We start from the raw sequence: 26,018 nt of genomic DNA, 5'->3' as shown, positions 1-26,018 counted from the left end.
AAATTTATCACGTAAAATCTCGTTTGATGACTCAACCGATAAAAAACTACGTACATTCGTGGAAATGTGATCGTGAAATTTATGAAGCTCTTCATCAATCAGACAAAAGGGGACACTTGAAATTTATTAAACCCATCAAGATATTAAATCAGAGATTGTTCAACCCTTTATACTTTTTTTTTAACCGTCCAATCTCGTAACTTAAACAATGAAATACAGACAAAGTTAACGAAAAAAAAATATAAACAAAGAACAAAACAGAGATTTTATTGTTACTGCGGGGATAAAAAAAAATTTACTTGCAAATATTGTCTTGTGTTTTAAATAAATGTACCATTACTCTGTATTTTTATAGCATTCTTTGTAACTACTGATCCTGTTGAACCGAAAGCTTGCAGCAATGTTTTTTTAACAAAGAAGAACGAGATCGAGTCTGGGTGCTCACACACGAATGTTCGCTGCTGCAACCTCTCTCGTTCTCTTCAGCTTTCATTTTTCTTTTCTCGTTCTTTTCTCAACGGAGAGAAAGAGAGAGCCACTTGAACATTCTTGAACATTCACTCAGCCTTAGCCTAGTTGGGATTTGTTAGCCAAACAACGTTATGATAACAAATCGAGAATCACGAGTAGAGCATTTGCGCGAGTAGTCTGCATCAGCTTTCGCTATTTCAATCTCTCTCGATTATTCGAACACCGAAAATTTTGTTGACTAAAATAAGTTTTCAATTTAAAATATCTTTCTTAACAACATACATATTATATATTATTCTAAATGGTGATTTTATATTTGAGTTGCTGAAAATTTGTTTGTTTGTTTTCCTCTCGAAAATACATTTAGAATGTGCATGCTTTCAACAATAGCAAACGTTGTTCTGAGTAAATATCAACGACTTAAATTGAATTTTTGTTAACTATTGATATTAATAAAAATTTGTAAGTTTTTTAAGTCTTATACAAATCGAAGCATTAAATGCTGCTCAATATTTTTTCTCTTCAGTCTGATATTGTTCAATGTTAGGTTTTAGATAAATACTTTTAGAAACGTCAGTTTATTTTAAACTATTACTCATAACTCATAGAATGAATATTATACAGAAAATTTAATGGTAAACTTGCGGAAACATATTTCATGCACCGAAAAAATATCGCTGTTACTTTTAACAAAAACCTTTAACATTAATTTTCTTTGAGTTATATGGACAATTAAAGTTCTGAAGACAGATATCTTATGGAAGTCATAATAAAATAGAGAAGAATGTAAAAAGTGGTTGTTCCTGCAGGTCAAACTTTCTGATGTTTCTGAGCTCGAATAAGGAAACGTTGTTAATATTACATTTTGAGTACTTTGAATTCCGAAAAAGTTTTTATTGGAAGAAAATCCAGTAAAAAAATTTCTTAATATAGCTTTTTATATTCCTGCATAATTTTTTATATCTCCAGTTTAATCAATTATTAACTAATTTTTAATGCAAAATTGAGAAACTAAGTTGATTGCGATAAATTGTGTGACCAAAAATTATCATACTAAATTACGCGGTCGTGTAAAAAGCTCCAGGTCCATTTTTACACCGAAATTTTTTGCAGTGTATTTATTTTAATTAAAAATTTTCATCTATTTAATATTTTATTATTTTAAACTCCCTACATTAAATATTAACTTTTTTGAATTATTTATTTTTAATTATTACATACGAAAAAAAGCTTATTTCTATGTCAGCTGAAAAATCAATGAAAAAATTATTTTCTACAACGTAAGATAAGTCGTAAGTATTTAATTCCAATTCAGCAATTTCTAACGTCAAATAAGTCACTTTTTTTTTTAGTTTTATAACACTTTTACCGTTTCACCCAAAAATAATAAAAAGTCAGCATTGACATGTGACAAGTACGCTATTTTTTATAAAAAGTTTGTCTGAGAATGTATGTCACACATTCAACGCACGTATTCCATCAACTTGTGAGGGAAGCGGATCTGAAGAAACGAACGAACGACAATGTACTGAGCGTTTGGTATTTACTGTATAGCATAACATAGTAGTATAACTTGGAAGTCAGACCGTTCCGCGTCTCAAACACATACTTCCAATGGTCTTTCATTTCATTTCTTTTCTTATACCGAGCCCTAAACTCACCAGGGGTAACTTGATACATGATTGTTATATATACACTCTTTGTTGCTATACACTTTTTGATTCCAGATAAAACAATACTACCCTCGAATAAATCTAATAAATACCAGTAATTTTCTGTTTCTATTTTATTGATTAAAAAGAATCACTTCGGATCGAATATCAAATTCTTAACACGAAAGTCATTTTGATCTTGATCAAGAAAAGAACCACAGTTATTCTCTAGATCTATTTAATCTTTAAATTGCTCGTGAAAAAATTGCTTGGCTTGATATACCCATGTCAGATCTAATATGATCATGAATATCTATAAATAGTTTATTAACAAGAAAGTCAAGTTTTAATTCTTAAGTTTTAGAGTAAAAATCATTTTTAAATTCCCGCTAAGAAAATTGAAAATTTTTGAAAATCGGAAAATTATTGTTTAACCGTTTTCCTAATTTTTTTTAATGTTTTTTTTCCACATATATATAATAAATCTATAGAACAAAATTAAAATATATAAAAATAAATAATGCTTAAAATTAACATGAGCAAAATCCAAGAAGACAAAAATCAAAAAATATATAATTCATATTAATATTCTATGTATTATTTTTGTGTTGTATTTCATATCAATAAAATTTTTTAAAAACGAAAAAAAATTTTTTTCTACTTTTCTAAAAAATTTATTTTACATTAGTTCTTAGTTTAATCAATTACTGGATCGATATCAATTAATAAAGATGTGGATCGGTGAAGTCATTACTAAAAAAAATAACAATTGAAAAATTATGAATTAATTTTTTTATTTTCATATGCAGCTCATAATATTTCTATATATGACTAGATCTACCCATATCAAGCCGTCCATAGCCATATCAGAAAATTTCACTGGTGAATCGACTATAAAGCGTCTATTTGAGTTAAGAAGTTAAAAGTGGACGCATTCCAAGTGATTTTGACCAAGAAACTATATAAGTAGGCTTATATTCAATCAGAGTCACTTACCGGCAGATGTCCAAGACGATAACCCATAATCTCTAGTAAATGATAGTGAATTGTAGCTTATAGTAATTGAAAAAGTTGGTTGGACAATTGTTATCTGAAGCATCTATCTCATTACTAACTACCCGTGTACATGTTTTGACACGGGGAATTAATTTTATGATCCGTCATATGAATGAATAATATTCCGAGATAAATTTCCTGTACGAGGGCTTCGAACGAAGAGGTGGAATTTAGTGCGGACATGTCAGATCAAGAGATAGTTCCTTCTACAACCGAATTCTAGTAAGCAGCTCATTTAGATCTTAGCGAACTGATGTTTAGAGTAAATGCTGACCGCTCTGCTGGATTGAGCTGAGGATTATACATTCAAATAGCGTGAGCTGGACAATCTATGCCTAGATTCATCGATCGTAGTATTTAGCCCATTGATGTTGCAGTCGATAACTTTAAGATCAATTAAGCTTTGCTTCAAGAATGGATGTTTCAGCTGCAATATAGTAATCTTAATATCAAATAAATTGAATTCAAGAGCTGCCATTGCACGTCATGACGATTTGATCTGATACGATAAGCAATCTTAGTTATTTTTCCAGATTATTAAGAAATATATTCTTAGTAACAGTACTTGATTTAAGTAAAAATCTTTTTTTTATAATTTCCCTTTTACTTTGAGATATTAAATTAAAATAAATTCAAGAAATATCTTGTAACTTATTAAAAAAATTGTTAAAAAAAAAAACAATTTCAATTATTAATATTTTTGGAGCAAATCATCCCAGAAATTACAAAAATAAGACCTCAAAACATGGAGATCGGATGAAAACTCGTATTCTCAAAATCGGTCTGAAATCAATAACTTTTTACCAAAAGAAATGAAACATATACGAAAATAGGTCATATATCGAAGTTCGATATTGAAAACTTTATACTAAAATTCTGTATATTTTCATGAATCATTAATATATTTTTTGATGTAAATAGTTATTCTAACCAGTCAATTAAAAAACTTTTCCTTGAGCTATCTATTTAATTGCTTGAAGTTAACTTCAGCATAGTTTGAAGTTAGCGTCTGTATTGTTTCTACTTTGATGTTGGCTTCTCTAGAATTTCGAATGAAGTCACATTGACGACAATCAAATGTCTTGATAAATTAGATTTAGAATTTGATTGGCTCACTTGAAATGTATGTATAGATATCTATCTATCTATCTATCTACAAATACAATATGCAATATACTTGGGCGGTGATGATTGAACGCGGTAGTTAGTGCCAAGTCTTGTTAATGGCATTACTTGAAATAAACTCAGTACCTTATCGCGTGAAACTCTCGTTGGCGATGACAAGGAGGACTTGTCGAGTGAGACATTTGTCTTGCAGAGCACAGAGCATTGGATGTATAGTTATAGGTATACATAAGATGGCAGGTTTACTCCTCTCGAATGAGAACTGCACGTGACGTGTAACGTAATGCCAATAACTCACATTCACGTGGTGCACACTTGAAGAGCTTGAGGAGTACAGAACTTACCCTCTACTCGCGCGCGCGAGTGGTGAGTGGTCCTAGAGTTGGCTTCTGGCTATGCCACCTACATGACAACCGACGGACGACGACAGAAGACAGAATAAGACGTACCTTCTCTTCTCTCTATATTGTACACGTATATTGAACACGTATGTGAAGGTATGTATGGATATAATAGAGTAAAGTGATGAGGGAGGAGGACCGGGTGTGAGCAAGTGAAATTTTAGGGATAAAATCCAGCATCCTCGTGAAGCGAGCCACCGCAATAACCCTAGTCGGAGGCAAGTTTATCAAGGGATCAACGAGAAATTATAACTACGTCTAGCTAAATTCCGCACCCTCATAAGATCGGTAATTGCTATGAGAGACTTACCTCCGTCATTAATTTACCTCCAATTTCACGGATTAGCTTCTTATATATCACGTGTTATTGGTACGTTATTAAATGAGTCGCGTATGTTTCCGTTATAACTTTCTTGATTTGATTTCAGATATATAAAGCAATAGAAAAATAAAAAGATCAATGAGAAAAGTTCGAACGATTGGACTGGAAGCTCACTAGGATCGGATTAACTACTTTCACCAATGAAATTTCACCCTGGTTTCCAACTACTTTATTGCTTCGTCGTGACCCACCCATTTATAAGAAAGAAAATTTTTTAAAAAAGTTTTTTACTTACTTTTTGAAAGTTTGTGAATAACTGTGGGGAGGAGAATTATAATTAAGCAAAATTATAATTAAATTTTTTTTTGTCTTCAAAAATGATGTTTTATTTTGTCGAGGGTACTCCAGAAACTTACCATGATACGTCGATTTTTTCCAAAGCCAACACGGAAAACGATTAAATAATTACAGTTAACCGTTAAATTAATAAAAGCGAGTGCCTTGAACACAAACATAATCATTAGTATAGAATCTATTATCTAACTGTAATGTTGAGTAATTAGCGGAAAGATATTTTTTAAATACAATTCGTCATTATTCATTGCTCTTTCTGCTAAGCGCTTTAAGGGCACGCGAGCAGCTCGTTGATGTGAATAATCTGCACGGATGTACTTGATTCCATTCTACTAAAACGGTGGATCCCTTTGTGTTGATCCGGACAATCGAGGAAAAACGAGTAGAGATGAATCATTTCTAGTTATGTGCTCACAGTCCGATCAGACTACATGGTTTACACCACGAGAATTTCATTGCACGTTTTATTGTTGGCTTGGTTCGTTGCTCTATGAGATTGCTGTTAAGCCCTAATCTTCGTAATTTGTAACTGAGATATAATTATATGTATATTCATTACAAATTCATAAAACTCCGTTGGAAATTTTGAACACTACCTTTAGTCGTAAAATTATATATTACCATATCAGACTATATATGAACAAATTAAATTTTTTACTATGGTTATTTATGGACAAACTGAAAAAAAAATTCTCTAATTTTCTTAGTGTAAATTTTCTTGGTTCAAGAAAATATTAAGAAAGATTAAAAATTTCTTGAATTAAGTCATAGTTCCTTGAGTCAAGAAAATTTTTTCTGGCTCCAAAATAACTTTTGTCTTTCTAAAAATTTTCTTAGCGCAAAAAAATTTGTTTTTGCTGTTTAGATCAAGCCATATCAGAAAATTTTTTTACTGGTCAATATAAATTTACGCAGCAATAATAGAAATTAATACTTTGATTTTTCAAAAAGTTGAATAACGTTAAATTTGATAAGATAAAATTTCATAACTTAACCAATAGATCAATTTATATATTGTTCAGTGATACTGAAATTTACCAATTTATTTATTAAGCCGATAATTTTTAAAGTTGATGTTAAAAAATAATGAGATTTAACTGTTTTAAAGCATAACCTATTTCTCAGCGGTTATGATAATAAAAAGTATTTTACTTCATGAACCTCTGCATGATTAATCGATGCGATAAATAGAATTTGAAAAATAGCATTAAATACGAAATAATATCAATAAATAAAAACTCAATTGTGAAGAAAGAGTAAAGCAGTTTTAATACGTTTACACAAAAATCAGTTAGTGTTGGATACTTTTTTACTTCATCAATTATCAGTCGTCATTCTTCTCCAATAGTGCAAAGGTAGTAAACTTTTACAAGTAAAATACGAATCAAAGTTTAAATAAAAAAAGAAATAAGTCTCTTATATCTGGCAGGTAAGTTCTTATTCTTAGTCTTTTTTTAATTTGCTCACCTTTTTCCTAAGAACTACCACAGTCTCTCATCGGTGTCTTTACATTTTATTTTTTCCCTCTTTCTCGTGAATCACGATGAGGAGCTTATATACCCCACACCAGGCTCCTCTTCCATCACCGCAGCCTAGCTTGCGCGCGCGGTTTTCTGAGTAATGACCGACTACTTCATGCGGTTTTATTCGGGAGAGAAAAAAAAGTTGTTTTACCTTCTCTTTTTCAGTAACTCAGCTAAAAACAGAGGAGAAACTTTTCACACGGCTAGAAAAGAACTTAGAATTGTGTAGAAAACGTTTAGATGAAAAAAGTAACAAGCATAGAGCAGAGTGAACTAAGAAGTAAGTAAAGGTGTATATTCACCAGAAACAAAAATAAAAGTTGAATGAAGAATTAAAAAGTTTTTGAAAAAAGAGCGGAGAAAAAGAGAATTGTTGTTGGAGTCATTTGACAGAGAAAGGAATAGAGAGTAAGAAGTAAAAATAAATAAGTAAGAAGAATAATGTCAAATAAGTAGTAGCACCTTGAGTGCCTAATGTGCCAGAAAATATACATTTAAGAGAACAAAAAAGTTAACTCACGAGTAGAGACCATCAGCGTCTAAATGTAAGACAGCGCCAAGCTACTTTCTTGGCTTACTCTTACTCGTAGTACGATCACCATCACTGCCACTATTACTACCACCATTAGAACTGAGACCTTTTTAGTTCTAGGATCACAGACATCACCATTCCCACGAGTATATATCCTACAAACAAAACGATAACATTTCTCGGTGTATACAAAACTCTCTTGAGAATCTCAAGCGCTACAAGAAAACTGCTGGTGTATATCGGATATATAATGCACGACAAGATCTAGAGCTGGACTACTAGTTACCGAAAGTAAAAAAAATTCCCCGTCCAATGTAAGTACTCTTATTCTACTTCAATTTATTGTTTCTGAAAATAATATTTTTAAAGTAAACAAACCAGTTGAAAAAAATTCATGACGGTACCGCATCTTCTTTTATTATTATTGTTTTGACATTAATTAAAAATAGAAGTAAGCTACAAAAATCAATACGTGATACGGTTTTATCAGTACTGCAATATTTTTAAAATGTTTTATAGTATATTGAAATACAATGAAAAAGTTTAAAAAATTTTTAAGTACTCTTCTTGTAACGCTAATTCACTTTTTAATAAGAAATAAATTGTATTGCTTTTAAAGTAAAATGAGAAAAAGCTAGATCCTTTCGAAGTTTGAAAAATCATGAAGTTGGAGGTCTTCCGTTTACTATCTTGCTGGAAATTTTTTTATCGAGTCTTTCATTTTAATAATACCTATCCATGAAAAAACATTTTTTTTTGTTGGACCTATCAAAAACAAATTCGATATTTTATAGATAATTTTTTAAGAATATTTTATAGATAAAATTGATCCTGAACATTTTCAAGTCTTTATTAAAATTCTAAAGCAGGATCAAAATTTCTACAAACGTTCTAATTTCTATTTACAAATCAATTTCAAATTTAGATTGATCTCAAAACTATTTCATATTTGTGTCAAAATATTTTTTTTTCCACGGGTAATTTTTTTGATCAAAGTAGTGTTGAAAATATCCGATAGAGGGCGAATTGTCGCTAAATTTTCTCTTTACAAGAAACTCAAATTTTGAAGATCAATTTTTAAATGAAAAAAAAATTTTTAAAAAGCTTATTCGACAATGATTCTTACTTTAATCAACTGTTAAACTAATTTTTGCTTAATAAGAAATGATAATTGATGTGCATATTATTTCTAAGAAAAAATAAAAAATTAAAACAAATTATTTCGTATTTTCATACATAGCATGATATCCACATATTATCAAATCAGGCCATAACAAAAAATTTTTTTACCAGAGGTTAACCACTCCTCACATTTTTTCAATAAAACGTACTCGAGATAGTAGTTTTTGGATTTAATTACCAAAGAAATAAAAAAAAAATACGATCTTAACAAACATCTTAAAATAATGAAGACAATGAAATCTCAATAATAAATAATTCGATCGGAATTAATTCAGTAGATTGATCGCTACAAAATAGAATTTATAAGAGTAATTGACAAATTCTAAAGACAGAAAAAAACAAAAGAGGAATCGAAAAGTCATTTATTCTACTAGAGTTTAAAATCTCGAGTGGCTAGTGACCTATATACTTAAATATACCAACTCGGATATTGTGCTTTCATCGAGTAATGTTTTTCTTTTGTTTTTTATGTATACCTACTTTATTTACCATTATACTTTTTTCTAATAGTGACCTTAGTGGATGGTTTATTTCATCGTGCAACCAACTACTGATGCAATAACTATATATCGTTCAGCTGTAACATAATAAGAACGTTCTAGTTCCACGTACACGAAATATAAAGGAAATAGAAGCAATAAAACAGTAAGCTAAATGATTGGTAAACAACTTGGTTCTGTAAAAACGTTGATGTTAAAATCGCGTTTTGATACTAAGGAGAAAATAAACTCTCCGAAAAATTTATTGTTTTATAATAAATTTTAAAATGATGAAACTAAAAATTCAGGTCATTAAAATTCAATTAATAGAAGTTTTTATTCATTTTCTGGATTTTTAATGTGCATGAGCAATTGCTGTTGTATTGTTAATATTCGTTATCGGATAAAAGCATGTACACTGAACTAATTAGTGATTAAAAATGAAAGTAATACGTCGATAATGAAAAGCTATGAGCGAATTGCAATTAATCTAAAATATTAAATTGACGTCTAAATTTTAATAGATCAATTAGTATTATTATTTAACTGAATGAACTACAAGAATAATGATATGATTACTTTTTGTTTTAGAAGAGACGAGTGAATATAAATTTAACCTCCGAAACCGTAGAGGGTACGACCTTGACGTTTCAACGCGTAGACGACATCCATAGCAGTAACTGTTTTCCTTTTAGCGTGTTCAGTGTAGGTGACAGCGTCACGAATGACGTTTTCAAGGAAGACCTTGAGGACACCACGAGTTTCTTCGTAGATCAATCCAGAGATACGTTTGACACCGCCACGACAGGCCAGACGACGGATAGCGGGCTTAGTGATACCTTGGATATTATCACGAAGTACTTTACGATGGCGTTTGGCTCCTCTTAGTTAGTCAAATTGATGGATTAATTTCATGAAGTGTAAAAATTTTTATGCATTAAATTTATTGATATGCTGACGTTTAATTTAAGCAATATGGATGTTCGATATTTTATAATTTTATCGTTTGTTATTGTTGAAAATAAATTTATTGTAATATCAATTTCATGAGGGGAAATAAATTTAAAGTCGATTAATATTAATTTGACAGCTATTACGGAAGTCTTTTGCCTATCAATGTTGAATAAAAAATATCAGATTTCGATTGAAATCAATTTATTTATAATATTTTCATACCAATAAAAAAATCTTCTTGGGACAAAAATGTCGGCTCTATATAGTAAAAAATTTTTCATCAAATTTAAAACGAAGATTTAAGTTGGTGATTTTTTATTAGACAAACTTAGTCTTAATTTAATATAATTCGAGTGTAATAATAGAGGAAGACAGCTTTGTGTCACAGTAAGATTTAAAAAATGTTACTTAAGTAAAAAATAACATTTTAGTGTATTGAAAAACAGATTGATTAACCCACAGAAAGAAAAAAAAATCTTGAGTCTAGCGCTAATTTTCTTAAATCAAAAAAATCTTAAGGAAGACTCAAAATTTCTTGAACGAAGTTAAATTTTTTTAAGCCAAGAAAATTTCTTCTTGCTCCAAAATAACTTCAGTCTTCCATGTTAAAATTAAAAAATTTAAATATGTATTGTATTCACGTAATGTATATTTTTCTTTTGCCATTTGGCCAGTGAAGGCTTTGGTATTGTAGTGTCGCAAACTCTCCACTAAGGAGAATTTCCGTAATTCTTCTATAGGTAATTGATTGGTTGGGAATTGGCTCAGGATCTATCTATTTAAAATAAAAGACTCGGTGTTGGGGTGAATAATTATGATTAATTTATTCCCCAATGGGAGAAAACTCTAGCAATTGCTAGAGAAAAACTCCTCGAAGATGAATACAATTAAGATATATGTGAGTATATATGTGTATTGATATGAATGTATATAACTATTGCACTGGTGTGCAATGAGAGGTGAGAGTTGATCTCAGCCGCCGTTAGGTTATTGTGGTTAACCGTCAACCGTTAATATCTCAGTAGAGATATAAGATGTAATTATGATCAGAAAGGATCGTGTGTTTGTAATCGGAAGAGAATTGACTGTGTATTTGGAATGGTCTAAAATGACCAGTAGGTTCAAGTGTTGAATTTGATCGTTGGGATCGAATCTTTGATCGCTGGGATCAAGTTGTGTTATGAATCTGATCACTGGGATCGAATTCTTGATCGCTGGGATCAAGTTGTGTTATGAATCTGATCACTGGGATCGAATCCTTCATCGCTGGGATCAAGTTGTGTTATGATCCAAGAGGATCTGATTTATTTTTGATTTAAATGATTTGAATAATTTACTTAAATTAGTAGTTGAATATAATTTTCTATTTGACGCGAGAATTTACTATTTATTTCAATTATTTTCTAAATGACTCGACAATTATTAAGTATATTAAATTATTAACGCACTTTGTTTCTTGAAAATCTTGATTTGATTTTAATAAATAAAACGATTAAAATTAGTTAATTAAAGCACATCAAATGAAGTTAATTTAATAATGACGACTGAATAAATTCAATTAATAATTACAAAATATAATTAAATGACACTAATTTCAATTATAATCAATTATTATAAACGGAATTGAAAATATTAATAAATATTCAAGCTGAATTGAAGATTCTTAACAAACTTTGAACAATAATAATTTATTGCGTCTAATTTATCACGCGACTACAGCAATGGCCGCGATGCTAAACACTAAGTACGACGTACTTTTTATTAGCGTCTTAAATATTTGACCACGAATTTATGTTGAGTTTGAAAATAATGCACAAATGTCGAGTTAATGAATTTAATTAGGTATGAGAATTGATAATTAATTACGTTAGCAAATAATAAAACACAATGGAATAATTTCTAAGTCAGAGAGAACGCAGATATATTGCACTAGTCACAAGTTCCAGTACAACTGGTGATCATGGCGTCCCCACCAGTGTGGCCAGAACGTGCTCTTTTCTTACCCCCACTGTGTAGGATACTCTCATCTGACTACATTGAAAGCGGTACAAAGTGGGGGTAAAAAAATCGCATGATCTGGCCACACTGGTCCCCACCGGCCTCGTGCCCCGGGCTCACCGGTCTTCTTCCCGCTAAGTCATGGGGCGCATGTGCAGCCGCCATTTGACATCGCGTTCATAAGAACGATAATGGAAATTACCATGAGAATGACCCATGTTAGATATTAAGTATAGGTGTTTAAAGTCTGAGTATACTTGTGATGGTGGAAAGTGAGTGCGAGCGAGACGGCGGAGCAGCAGAATTTATTTTTTTTGTGTCATCATTATTATCATTATTATTACTATTATTATTATCATTATTATTACTATTATTATTATCATTATTAATACCGGAGCGTATTTAATATACTAAAAATGTTTTTTTTTTGTTCATTTACATTTCTTTTGTATCTTGTTTAAAAATAATTATCATTTAACTATAATGTTTATCCAACATCACGAATTATTTTTGTTTAATGAAAAAGTTTATTTAGTTTTAAATACTTGACTGAGATTTATTTGAAAATGCGCGCGAATGGTTGAGTACGCCACCGCGGCAAGAGGTGGCGAAGAATTTTGCCGCTCGTTTGTTTACAGTAAAAACCGACGAGCTAACATAAGCGAAACTGCGTGGCGATAATTTTTGTTCTTTTAAAGAACAAAAATTTATTTTACCTGAAAGAAAGAATTAATTAAATTCTCGAACAGATTCAAAATATCTGAATAATTATTAATTATTTTCATTGTGAATTAACTTTTTTTTACTAAGTCCCGGAAATGAAATTAGTATGGGAAATTATTCTGGTAAAAATTATTACTTGACAAATGTTATTTTTTTTTCTAAGTCCCGAACGACTTTTGTATGGAATTGATTTTGTGCGAAATTTATTATAATCTGTTGAAATTGATGGATGAATTTGATATTTGATCAGATTTAAATAATGGAAAAATCTGAAGTTTGACGACGAGCGATAGATGGCGATAATTTTCCAAGATCTTTCACGCTTGGAGAAAGGTCTAGGAAATGACAAAAGCGATTTTGATTGACGGGAAAATTAACCAAGTTTCCCAGTGGTTATAACCTTCCCAGTAGAAGACCATTCACTAGGAAGGAACCAAGGAACTTCTACCTTGTCTCCGACCAGGAACCAGGTAAGTGCTGACTTGTCCATTGGGGGAAATTTGGCCACCTAGTAGTGCCGGGAAGGGTTGCTTTCCAAGCACCCAGAGGGAACTAGGGGTAAGTAGCGCCGGGAAGGGTTGCTTTCCAAGCACCCAGACGGGATTAAGGGCAGGTAGGGCCGTGCGCAACCGTCGGTAAAATAGGAATACTACTGCGTAAAGGTAGTAGATAGAGTTTGGCCACCAGGTGGCAATGAAAAACGGGAAAACAAACGGTGTGTGCGGGTTATGTGCGATATAGTAAAGTTTGATATAAAGTTTGTAAATTTTATAAGTTAAATTTCGATATTTGGTGTTTGTTGTCTTAAATAAATAGAGTACTAATTATAATCAGGCTCAAATTTCATTTATAAGTAATATAAACTCACTCCACAGTTAAAATTCACTCCTTTTGGAAACCGGAAAAATACCCGTTACATACTCATGAGAGCGCTCTAGTCAATCTCCTTTGTACTGACATCAAACAGGTATAAATCAATAAATTCAATTCATTTTCTGATAATATAAAAATAAAAAATGTATCTATTGATTTTTTGTTCATGTTAATGGATGTTAAAATAAATATAATAAGATGTTAATAAATAATAAGATGTTAAAATAAAAAAAAAATAAAAAGTTTTTTTTTTTATGTAGAAGGATGTACAGATTAAATTGAACAGTTAATTGATTAAATACACTACTACCTATAAAATAAAGCTGAGCGGTAAGAGTTCCGAATTACATAAAATATATACTTGAGCAAGTTTGTGTATATGTGTAGGAATATAGGTGAACCCTTCGACGTTGCTGAAAGATAATATCTTCAAGATTAACAAAAAGTGCCTTCCAATGACTTTAGAATTATCTGATTTTCTCATCGAGATCCCATTTCCGACTATAAAAGAAAGATAAACAAATTAAAAAGATAATCGCTGAGGTTCGAAGTTGTTGGTGTAGAGAAGAAAATTAAAGGGGATTTAAGGATGAGCCGAGAAGAAAATCCGTGCTGAAGAAAAAATTAAGATAAGGAGACAATAAAAGGGTGATGAAAAACTCCATTTCTTTTTCTTTTATATTTAATAGAAAAGTTTTTATGAATTTTAGAAGTAGAAAAAAGAAAGATTATCAATGCGTCAGATTTTTTCTTTCTTTTAAATCTTTATTATGTCGATCAGAAATTCTATTCGCTGAGCAATGAATAATACTTTGGATTTCCATGATGAATACTTTATCATTTGTTTTTTTTTATTCTCTTGTAACAGAAAAAAAAAAAAAAAACTTACAAATTGCGCCCTATCAATGTCTGGCTACAGAATTGTTGTTTGTTGTCTATTCATCCGTTCACATTAATCTACACTACGGTGTAATCATAATCATAATCATAATCGCTATACTTATTACTTCTACATCTCCGTGATGAAATCATCAGCATTTGTTCATTTAAACATATCTCATTACTACACTAAAAGAAATTTTCTTCAAAAATTTCCGTTAAATTCACCGTGGTCTGCCGTAAATTTGATTAGTTTTTCCACCAGTTTTTATTTAAAAACCGTTAACAAATTAAAGGTCACATTAATTCCCATCATGATTACAATCAACTTAACAGTAATTTTTGAGAAAATTTCTTAAGGTATCATGCCAAAAGGGCGTATAAATTTTTTTCTTTCAATCTATTTGAGAAAAAAAAAATTTTTTTTTATGTTCGTCCTTTTAACTTAAAGAAAAAAAAATTTCAAACCAAAAGGGCCTATATGAAGAAACTAGCTTCTAATGACTAATAGTTAAAGATAGCTTCTAAGGACCTCTAAACGTCGAGATCTCATAAAAAATTGAATTCTGGAGATTAGGCTGAAAACACCTACACAGTCAAATTTTTCGATTTTTATTTAACGAGAAGTTAAATTTTATTTTAATTTTTTTTGATGAACTTCCACAAAATACAAATAATTAAAAACTTCGAAAAGTTGAAGGTAAGTCGAAAAAAAGATTTTCTTGCGTTTTTTCACCAGATTTTTACTTTTTTACATCGCCTTTTGGCAACAGCCACGCTATATGTTGCCTGATATAGCCCTACATGCCCAGATCAACATATATCGGGTACGATATAGCCTAATATAGCTTATAAGATATGGAAATTGGTCATATAAGAGAATTTTTTCACGGACCAAGCGAGTTAATTAAAAGTGATTTTATCACGTAACTTATTATCTTGGTTACATAAATAATAATTCCAAAAAATTGTAGTTATCACATAAAGTGCTGTAAGCCAAGCAAGATTGGTACATGGTATGAAAAGATAAAAAGTTTGTGAGAAGGATCCCGTTGATCGAACGGCAATAGACAATGGAAGTGATAAGAATCTGGGACAGTCTACACCTTCTAAATAACTTTTAGAAAACAATACCGGTTTACAAACTCTCCTCCCTAGACTTTTAATGCTGATATAATGTCAGTCTCACGTAAAACAAAATTATACGAATCTGATCCTCCAATCAATAATGTGCCACACGTTTAAAATGAGATACACTGAAGGCGCATTCACATTGTAATTTTTTGAGTTAGTTATGGTATAAATTAAAAACCATCCTAGGACAACAAATTCACTTTAGAAAATTAAACGAAAGAAGGTGTTAATACCATGTGTTGAGACGTATGAGTCAATAATAACGTATCTCTAAATCTCATCTAAGTTCTATTTATTTTCTTCGATTTATTCGTATACACTGAAAATCCTATCGAGGATTCAGATTGGTACCTACTCAGCAACACCGTTCCTGAGTCTTCGATTCTTATTCCAACCGTTTTTATTCAAGCAGAGACCCGGGTACGAGTAGAAGAGAAAAAGAAGAATAAAGTGAAGAAAGAGGTAAGGAATAAAATAGGACTCCAAGTTACTAAGATCTCACAACCATCCCTTTTTATATTGAAAAAAAAAAAAAAAAAAAAAAAAAAATGAAAAAGGACGGCCGATAGTTGATTCATCGACAACCCAAAAGAAAGCTTTCAATGAAAGCTTCTACTACTGACTGAGATTCGGTTTTCCTTTCTTTCTGTATTCTTGGCTCTACTTGTTCAATCTAACTCTCGATAAACTTTTTTTATGAAAATAGAAGCAAGCCTACATCTCCGTCGGCAACCAAATATTTTTCTGACCAATTGTACAATCCACTTATAGAGTTAGGAAAAAATCAACAACTGACATCCACTTAAGCTATCAATTTTGAATTTTATCCTTCTTTACATGCAAGATATCGATGTCAATTACAATGTATCAAAAACACTCCACAAAATACTTGATATTGTAATATACGAGACTCTAAAAAACAGAGTCGAAATGAAGCTTATTTTACTTAAATTTATAATCAATTCTATTTTTTTGTGGTCAACGGTATCATGTTTGCCTGCACCGAAATTGATGACGCCAATTGGTAATAATTGTATTATTGAATAATTATTGAATACTACTTCAATAATGAAACCAGTTTAATCGTGAAATTACGTAGCGTATGTATCAATATTTGAATGAACCCAAAATAATATATCAATTGAAATAGATATTTAGAGTGTTAAAGAAAACTCTTTGTTTTTGTCAGCAAAAATTTTTTAATGCTTACATCTGTGTGCTATTTATAAAACATTAGTTTTCAAAAATCATTCGAAATCTCAAATTGAAAAAAAAAAAAGAAGCAACATCTTACTTAATCTACCAGATTTGATGGATACTTTATACAACTCTTCAATTTACAAATATGTAGATTTTACAATAATATTAAAGGATCCGCGGCGTGGATTTATCAGGAATTTTTTATGTGTAAATAGACATTTTTAATTTCAAAAAGGTATGAATAAAACTTGATCTAAAAAGTTTTTGATAAGATTGTGATTAATGTAGTTTTTGATTGAAAAAAATATTAACATAATACATCTGATGTATTATATGGTATAAATATTATTTGACATATTGTAGAACATCATAAATAAGAAAAAGTTTTATTTATATACAGTATTAAAAAAAGCAATAAAAAATGTCTATTGCCCTTTGGCGAAATCATATAAAAAAGACTCCCCTTAATTCCAAAACATGTCACGAATTATGAGGGGTTGACGCGTAGAATAAGTATAATATATTATAAATAAAAAGTTGATGGCCGGATGTCGTATCGTTTTACGTCACTTCTGTGACTATTTTATTCGGTTGTTGATTTGTCGACTGAGATAGTGGCGGGATTTTTAAAAGAATGAAGGCGAGCGAAGCGAACGTGTTAAGTCTAGTAAGTATAAAATGCACTGTAGTGTATTGTGTTCACGAAGAGCCTGCTATTTTTTGTAAATATCACTAACAATAAAAATATATATATATATATATATATATATATATATATATATATATATATATATATATATATATATATATATATATATATATATATATTTGAAAATTTTCATATGAAAAAAATAAGGCACAGTAGTACAAATGCAATTTTTATTATTGTATGTTACATTTGAATAAATTTTTGATTTAAATTTAATATTATTCTTATTTATACTCGATTCGGAAGGGAAGCCTCGGAAATACGTATAATATCAAAACCACTAACTCATAATTCAATTGAGGACACCTCTGCTGAATTCCAATGGTTAGTCGGCTTTTCTATATTTTTTTATAAAAACATTTGAATTTTTGAGCGACTATTAAACCGACACCTGATTTCTCTCCATTTTTTCTTGTTTTTTTGCTCACATCAAATAAGACGCGAGTCGTATGGTGCAATGATTTATGAAGGAACCGGCAAAAGAGTAGTCAAGGGTGAACAAAATGAAGAGAAAGAGAAAGCAAAAGTGAAGGTGAGATAGAGAGAACGAAAGAAACTGAGAAAGAGAGAGAGAGAAAAATAAAAATAGTGGATTTTGTGGATATTCAAGCCAGTCAAGCTTGACGTCTACTTTACTGTTGATAAAAGACAACACCATAAAAAGCTGCTCAATAAAACATAAGATGATGTCAAATAAAGCAAGTCTCACTTCACGCACTTATAAAAAGGAATAGAAGAGAAGCGATACCTTGAATTGGTAAAGAATGGCTATAGGATGATAGATCAAAATGAAAAATAATAGAAAGAAAATGGAAACCAGAAATAGAAAAAACATATTAGGAAAAAGTGACTAGCAATTCACAGAGGCTTTCAACTGGCCAAGTGATTTTTATTTATACCAACTACTTCACGCATACTATTCTCATTAAATCGTAAGGCTCTGAAAAATTTACTGCCGCACACTGAGCGAATCGAAGCGAAAAGGTGATACATCTTTAAGCACTTGATCGTTGCCGGTTTTTTTTTTTGCACATATTTGAAGGTTTTTACTTTAATTTTACATTGGTAAAATTTGTAAGCGGAAAAAAGTAAACTGTAATAAACAATAGTCAGACCATACATAGGCATTTTTGGATTTATCTTTTTTTTTTTAGATTTCGAATTTTTTTCTCAATTGAGAGCTTATCTGACATTGGTTTTTAGTTTAGTCAACCTTAAACAAGTTTTTGTTTGATACGACATATTAATTGGTCATATTTATAACGAAAATTGATATTGAAAAATTGTAAAAAATAATTTTTTTATTTTTATTAAGGTTACATGTAACCAGATCAGGACATAGCTGGCTGAAAATGGCCACATTAAAAATTTTTTTTACAATCTGTTTTATTGAAAACTAACAAAACCTATGTACTCCATTTAAAAAATTTCTCAAGTACGAGAAAATACAAAAATGAACTATAAGAAAAAAGAAATAAGTCTACCCATTAAACTTACAAAATAACTCCGAGATTCTGCAAGTAATTGTGTTTATAAAAAGAAAAAAAAAATAAGGCTAAACCCGCCTTAACCTACTTTCAAACTCACCCTTTAAATGAAAAATTAAAAGAACTCGAGCTGACTTTCTTCACTTCCTCAAACTTCTGTATTTATCATTATTCTTTACAGCATTTTCTTTAAAGGAGCTTTTTGTCATCTATACATAAGAATCCCGATGACTCTACTGAGGAGAATGATCACAATTTTCTTTATTAAATATCGATGACAATACAACCAACGAGAAAAATAAAGTGATCATTCAATGGAGAACAAAAATTTTTTTGGAAATAATAGTAATACCAGCAATAGAAAAACAACCAATCAATAGTATTGCTCACCGATATGAATTTTTCAATCCAAATTGCTCCATATATCTATATATAAATATATGATTAATTGAAAAAACATTTCGTGTCGTATGCTTTTACTGAATCAGTCACAAAAATCGTTAAACAATTCAAACTAATAATATTTTTCCCCTACATTTTATTAATCAATTATTTAAGAGATTCATATGAATTTCTTGCACTTAAAAATTTAATTTCATGTATAATAAACTCTTAAAATTTGATTATAATGTTCAATGTTCCGTTGATTAAATACTTTTTGTTTTTTCGTTTTTATGTACCTCAGTTGAAGCAGTATATGAATGACATATTTAATAACATGAAGTTCGAGCGTTCAAGCTCAACCAACGGTAGCGAAACTCAAAAAATATTGCATAGTTTGCTTCTCGAATTTTTATAATAAATTTGTAAAAATAAATGATGCATTAAATTTTAAATCACCGAAATTTTTTCAAACCATGCAGTTATACTTTGTCAAAAATAAAGTAAAATTTGAAAATAATAATCAGATATGTGCTTTTTAAAATGTTTGATAAAGTTTGTTTGTAAAAAAATCACTTTGCTCATCTATAACAGCGACCTGCCTGTCATAGTTATTAACCTAAGGGGAAACAAGGATAGGATATATATGACGAAAAGTAAGAACGAGAAGTCACATTTGTAATCCTGATGACGCGATAATGCTGACCACCCTGCCAACCAAAACAATTTATAAATCCTATCTCGACAGGGCACTTTAAATTATGAAGCTCTTTATTACGTACGCTTCTCAACATACAGTGTACAACAGCACAGTCTGTAAACTATTATAAACTCCTCTTTTATTTGTTTTAGCTGGTGCCGTGATGGCTACGCTGCATTGCTATGTACTAAAACTACCAATACACCAAACTCCGTTGAACTACAAACGCGAAAGCTATAATTAATTAATCCTTCGAAAGCATTAATTTCACAGACTTTATATAACCTAAAATTATCGTTCATTCAACTCAACAGACAATTAACTTGTTACTGATTGTAATTTTGGCACACACTAAAAATAAAATAAAATCTTAATTAATATACTATAATTCATTAGTACGTACTTTTAAAATAATGGAATTCAAGTACTTGTTACTCTTTTTTTTTATTTAATTGATAATTAAAAAATATTCGTATCAATTATAAAATTTTCATATCATAGAATGAAGTGACCTAAAAAAATAAATATTATAATTAATGAGAAATAAAATATTACTGACATATATATTTTGAGTATGCTTTTGTTTGTTAATTACAGTTTATGATTTGCGAGAAACTTGATACTGGTTTAGAGGGATAACAATCATAATTATATAACTACAAAAGAGCGACTTGTCAAAACACAAGTAATTTGATAGCTTTATTTTAAGCTCAATTTACTCTGGGTTGTAAACAGATCATTGATTAAAACTTGAAATAAAAAAAAAATCAAAAAGCGCCATTCGTGCTCACCCGACACGAAAAAGTAAACTTTGAAATTTTTATAGACAAAATATTAAGTCTACATATACTTTAATCAGTTTATTAATTAGCATTGATCATCTTGTCAATAATATCAAGATATTTCTAAAACGTTTTTTAGTAAAATATGAGAACAGGCTGCTCTCGTTAATTTTTTTCTATTTTGATTGAACTGACTTCAATATAACTGATCATAGATACAATAAAAAACTTTCAAGCGCTGAGAGACAATTAAGGGATAAGAATAGACAAGGCAGCGCTACACCGTTAATTTACTACTTATTACGATTTAATTAAGTAAATAGAAGCTTGTCTCATAATTTTTAAATGAAAAATTTTTAGCAGTTAGATATCACTTGTTTTAAAGTTAATTGATGAAAATTTAAAAAATTCTGATTTTGATGAGTAAGTTTTTAATTAATGAACCGATTTCGTATATTTTATACCTTATCGAAGATATTGGAGCTTGAAAAAAATATATTTTGAAATCGTGATGACAGAATCGGTTATAAATTTTTTGGCTGAAATTATTTTGTAACACAATTTAACGAAATAATAAATAATTTAGTAAAATTTTTAATAAATTGTGATATGAGATTTAAAAAAAAAATAATTTTAAATTTAATTAAACTCACCATAAAAATTCACAGATTAAATTGATCGAATAATCCTTTTGAGTGTCACTGTCTTTTTTCAACTACAAAAAAAAAAAGTTTTACATAGAATAAAATGCGATGCTTGTTTAATTGATAAATACTCAGTAATTAATCAAGAGGTACTCTAACACGTGGAACAATCACTTAGTTAATTATTTTTACTCTGAACAAATATTACACAATTTAATGCTAAACTAATTTTATTCACTAACAACAGATACCATGTATATTTAAACTACTTAATTAATTTAATATGTTTGACATTTATTGAACTAACTTACTCACCGGTAGCACTGTGTTGAGATTACGTGATTCTATTTTACATAATGATCAATGATCAATGATTTACAGACTCAGAATTTTATAAGAAAACAACTACTACAATTATTTTCACAGTAAGATTCGATAATAACTTTTTAAAGATAATTGCAACAACAATATGTTTCGAACTCCAACGTAATCGAAGATTCGGAGAGAGTTAAACCGATCGTGACGCAAAAGACTCGCACGCTTTCGGTAGACTGAAATTCCGCGCAGAATGCAGCTACCCTTACGAGTTAAGCAGTGCGCATGCGAGATAAACAAACCATAAAGAAAAAAAAGCTGCTACACGACAGCCGAGTCACCGTTGATATAAAACCAATCCTTAAACATACGACCTTCTTATAGTACATCGAGAGTTCGCAAGTTTCATGTGATATAATGTAATAACATTATAAACCTGAATGAACTCTGGTTGAAGAAAATTTTGAGTTCATGTCCTGTGAAATTATTTTTTTTATGGCCATAAACGATCTAATGAGATCATCTATGGCCATCAAGCTACGTATGAGAATAAAAATATAATTTTTGATAATTTTTCATGATATGTATTTTTTTAAAGAGAAATGTTTGCGTCAATTGACATTTCATATTAAACATTAATGCGTTTGGTAGTTGACTAAACTAAAAACCGATGTCAGATAACATTTTTAGAATAGGAGAAAAAAATTATTTTTATTTTACAAATTAATGCTCCATATTAGACGCCTCATAAGCGAAGCGTTGAGGTAGTGGTCTACTCTCGACATTTCAAAAAAAGCAGTTTTCTCGAAACTAAAATTGATTTTTTTTTATTTATATCGCACTTACAGGTTAATATGAGTGTTATACACACAAAAAACAAATTCCTTGCTCTTAGAAAATTTTGAGGAAAACAAAAGTTATTTTGGAGCTAGAAGAAATTTTCTTGGCTCAAAAAATTTATCTTGTCTCAAGAGACTTTGACTTAATTCAAGAAATTTTCAATCTTCCTTGATATTTTCTTGAGCCAAGAAAATTTAGACTCCAGTCAAGAATTTTTTTTTTAGTGTAATATCAAGTCAAATAATTTTTCAGGCACATAAAATATATTTCAATAATTTTATAAATATAAATATTTTTATATTTTATTTTAATCAATTTTATTTTGAAAAATGAGATTATGAGGCGTGCACTTTTGGATTTTCCAAACTTTTTAAATCTCTTGTAAGGACACAATTCAGCGATCATGCGTCCTCCGACGGATATTTTCAACACTATCTTTGTTTGAAAATTTATAAACCAGTATGAGTGATTATTAGAGTGTGCCAAAATGTAACCCGTGATGGACCGTTTAAAATTGGAATTTTGGAGTTCCGCTGTTAAAAAGGGTTGTGCGTGTTTGGGCCGACATATTTTGAGCGTAAGGGATTTATTTGATTTTCAGAGAATTTTTTAAAAGGAGCTTTGTTTGGTCATTTCCGTTGAAATTTAAAAATTAGGCCGGATGTATCCATCACGAAAGTTACATTTTGGCAAACCCTAGTGACTATATTAAGCCTATCAAACTAAATTTTCATATCAGACCATGTTAGAAAAATTTTTTGACAGTATTTCTCCAATTATTATCCCTAAATCGTTGGAAATATTGCACACGATAACGTCGAGCCGTAAAAAACATTCGGAAAAATGAATTACTTTGATAACGTTAAAATATTTATAACTCTTACATTTTTTATTTAACGCTTCATTTATATTAAATGGACTGACACATTTTTCGCTAATGGAGAGTAATAATTATTTATAAATTTTTAAAAATATCTATGAAGTTTCTTTTAATTTTCCTTTTAGTCACGCTCAAAGCAATTCCTGTAACGGTAACTTCCATGTATTTTTATAAATAAAAGTCTAAACGTAAATGATGGTTTGAAAAAGAATTTTAAAAATTGTCTTCTAAAATTAACGGAAGCAACGTCTTCTATTTTGGAAGTATACAAGTTTAATCATTATTTAAAAGAAAAACCGGCTTAGGTAATGACAGTGTCTGACTAAAATTTGCTTTTTCTACTGCTCTCGAGTTTTAACTGAAGCAATTAACTGAGGTTGAGAGAAAATACACTAACTATGCTGCATAGCACTAGATGTTATATCCCAAACTTTCATCGAATGAAGAATGTCTTTGGATAAATATAACCCATAAAAAAAAATCTACCATCATTTTTGTTATTATCCGGAAATTCAACGTATATACATGATAAAATCTCGCGTGTTATCAAAATATTCGTAATGTGAAAATGAAATTCTATAAATAGTTTGATTACTATCTTGTGCCTGGTAGAAACATTCAGTTGAATTGTTTTAACTTGTTATTATCAAAATTAATATTCTGGTGAATGAGAAGTTATTGACTTTAATATAGATTGCTAAACTTTAACTTTAATAGAGAGCATTTAGAGTCTTCTATAAATCATATACAGTTTAGAAATCTTTCAATTCTATAATTTTTAATGTATTTTGAAAATTTGACCTAATTTTTTAAGACAGTTCTAAAAATTTCATTGAAATTATTGCTATTTTTCCCGTGATGTAATTTTTGTAAAATTCTGGAAACTGCAGAAGTTAAATTCTGCGATAATTTAAGTCAGGAGTGTTTGTAGTGTCAGATTTTAGGAAAGTATACTAATATTAATTAAAATGTTGTTATTAAGAAATCATGGAGCGATTAAAACTTAAGTATTTAAACTTTTTTAGGCATAAGAAATCTGTCGGTAATATATTTTAGTATAATACTAATAACAATCAAAATTATAAAGCAAAATCAAAGGATCGATGTATAACATAACCAGGTTGAGTATCTCTTATAAGCTGAGTCAACGTTAAACGACAGTAAGTTTTTTATTTCCGTACACTTTACTGCGTTATTATTACCAGTACTTCGATACTACACTAGCCAACTTTCTTAAGGGGCAGACTGTCACGACAATCAGAAATAATTCTATCAACTGAAATGACTCGAAGAAATATAGCTTTCTTTATAACCTCATATTATGTCTTACACTAAAGATTAATAAAGCTTTTTATATTCGTATAATAATACTTGTTGGTTTATTTAACTTTTATGTTGTTGAGTCATTCCATGTCAAATCGACCAATAGTCAAAATCGAATCCTTTTGATTTGAAAAAATTTTGGTCAGAAGTTTTCTTTTATCATATAACGAAGTTCTGTCAGAGGAAAAAAAGTAAAAAAATTTTTTTCAAAAGATATGTAAACTCAAAATTTCGTGATTTTTCCAGTTTTTCAATTTTATTTTTTTAAATATCTCGAACGCTATTATAAACACAGGAATAGCTTATCGTTTGTTTGAAAGGGGACACTTGGGGCGATTGAAAAAAATTTTGAAAATTGCCAAATATTTCACATTTTTAATTTTTGAAAATCGTCAAAAATAACGATCGAAATTAAAATATCGGCTTAATTATTTTTTTGTATAATATCGTGTACTGATCTTAAACGATCCTGAAATTTTTAGAACTTAGTTTTTTGTTTTTTCAAAAATATGAATTTTTGAATTTCAAAAAAAAATTTTTTTTTGTTTTTTGCAACTTCCAAAGAAGGTAAAATTGTGCAGATACATAATATTGTAATTTTGAGCGTTAAAAAATTAAATGCATGACGTCAAAATGTTAAATAATAAATTAATTTTAACTTTCTTCTATTTTTTGGACAAAATCTTAACGCATGATATAATTTCTTATTTTTTTAACGCATGATATATTTTTTCTGTTTTTTCATATCGAATACAATTGGTCATTATCATGAAGCTTAATCAATATCATAATCAACATAATCATGGTCATTATACTTCACATATATCATGATCATCATCACCATTGTTATCATGCCTTAACCTCATCGTTATCATCATATAGCACCATAACAATTTTGATCCTACTTTCTGACTCACGATTTCCATACATAAATACGTACATACATAGAATTGACATTTTCATTTCAACTAACATCGTCACAATGTCTCCCGTTGCCATAGAATTCGAAAGGGGTTGAATCAAATATTCATTAAAATAGTAAAGTCGTAATTTGTAAGGAGAATTTCTTACTTAGAGATTAATTTGTAATAAATTGGTT

At 29.7% G+C, this 26,018-nt stretch overlaps 1 long non-coding RNA gene across 1 annotated transcript in view; it reads right to left on the bottom strand.

The window, feature by feature from the left end:
- LOC141533185 (uncharacterized) overlaps window positions 1-21,948 on the bottom strand; it is a 103,750-nt gene extending 81,802 nt beyond the window's left edge. The window contains exon 1 of the long non-coding RNA XR_012480193.1: window positions 21,571-21,948. This is a non-coding gene — a long non-coding RNA (uncharacterized LOC141533185). The remainder of the gene's footprint in view (window positions 1-21,570) is intronic.
- Window positions 21,949-26,018: the final 4,070 nt, after the last annotated feature.

This window comes from Cotesia typhae, unplaced genomic scaffold (assembly GCF_013202065.1).
Source record: "Cotesia typhae breed Kobodo isofemale line unplaced genomic scaffold, CoteBio_Ctyphae contig_122, whole genome shotgun sequence".
NCBI classification, from domain to species: Eukaryota; Metazoa; Arthropoda; class Insecta; order Hymenoptera; family Braconidae; genus Cotesia; species Cotesia typhae.
Note: the sequence above shows the minus strand (reverse complement) of the source record. Positions and strands in the feature narration are given on the sequence as shown.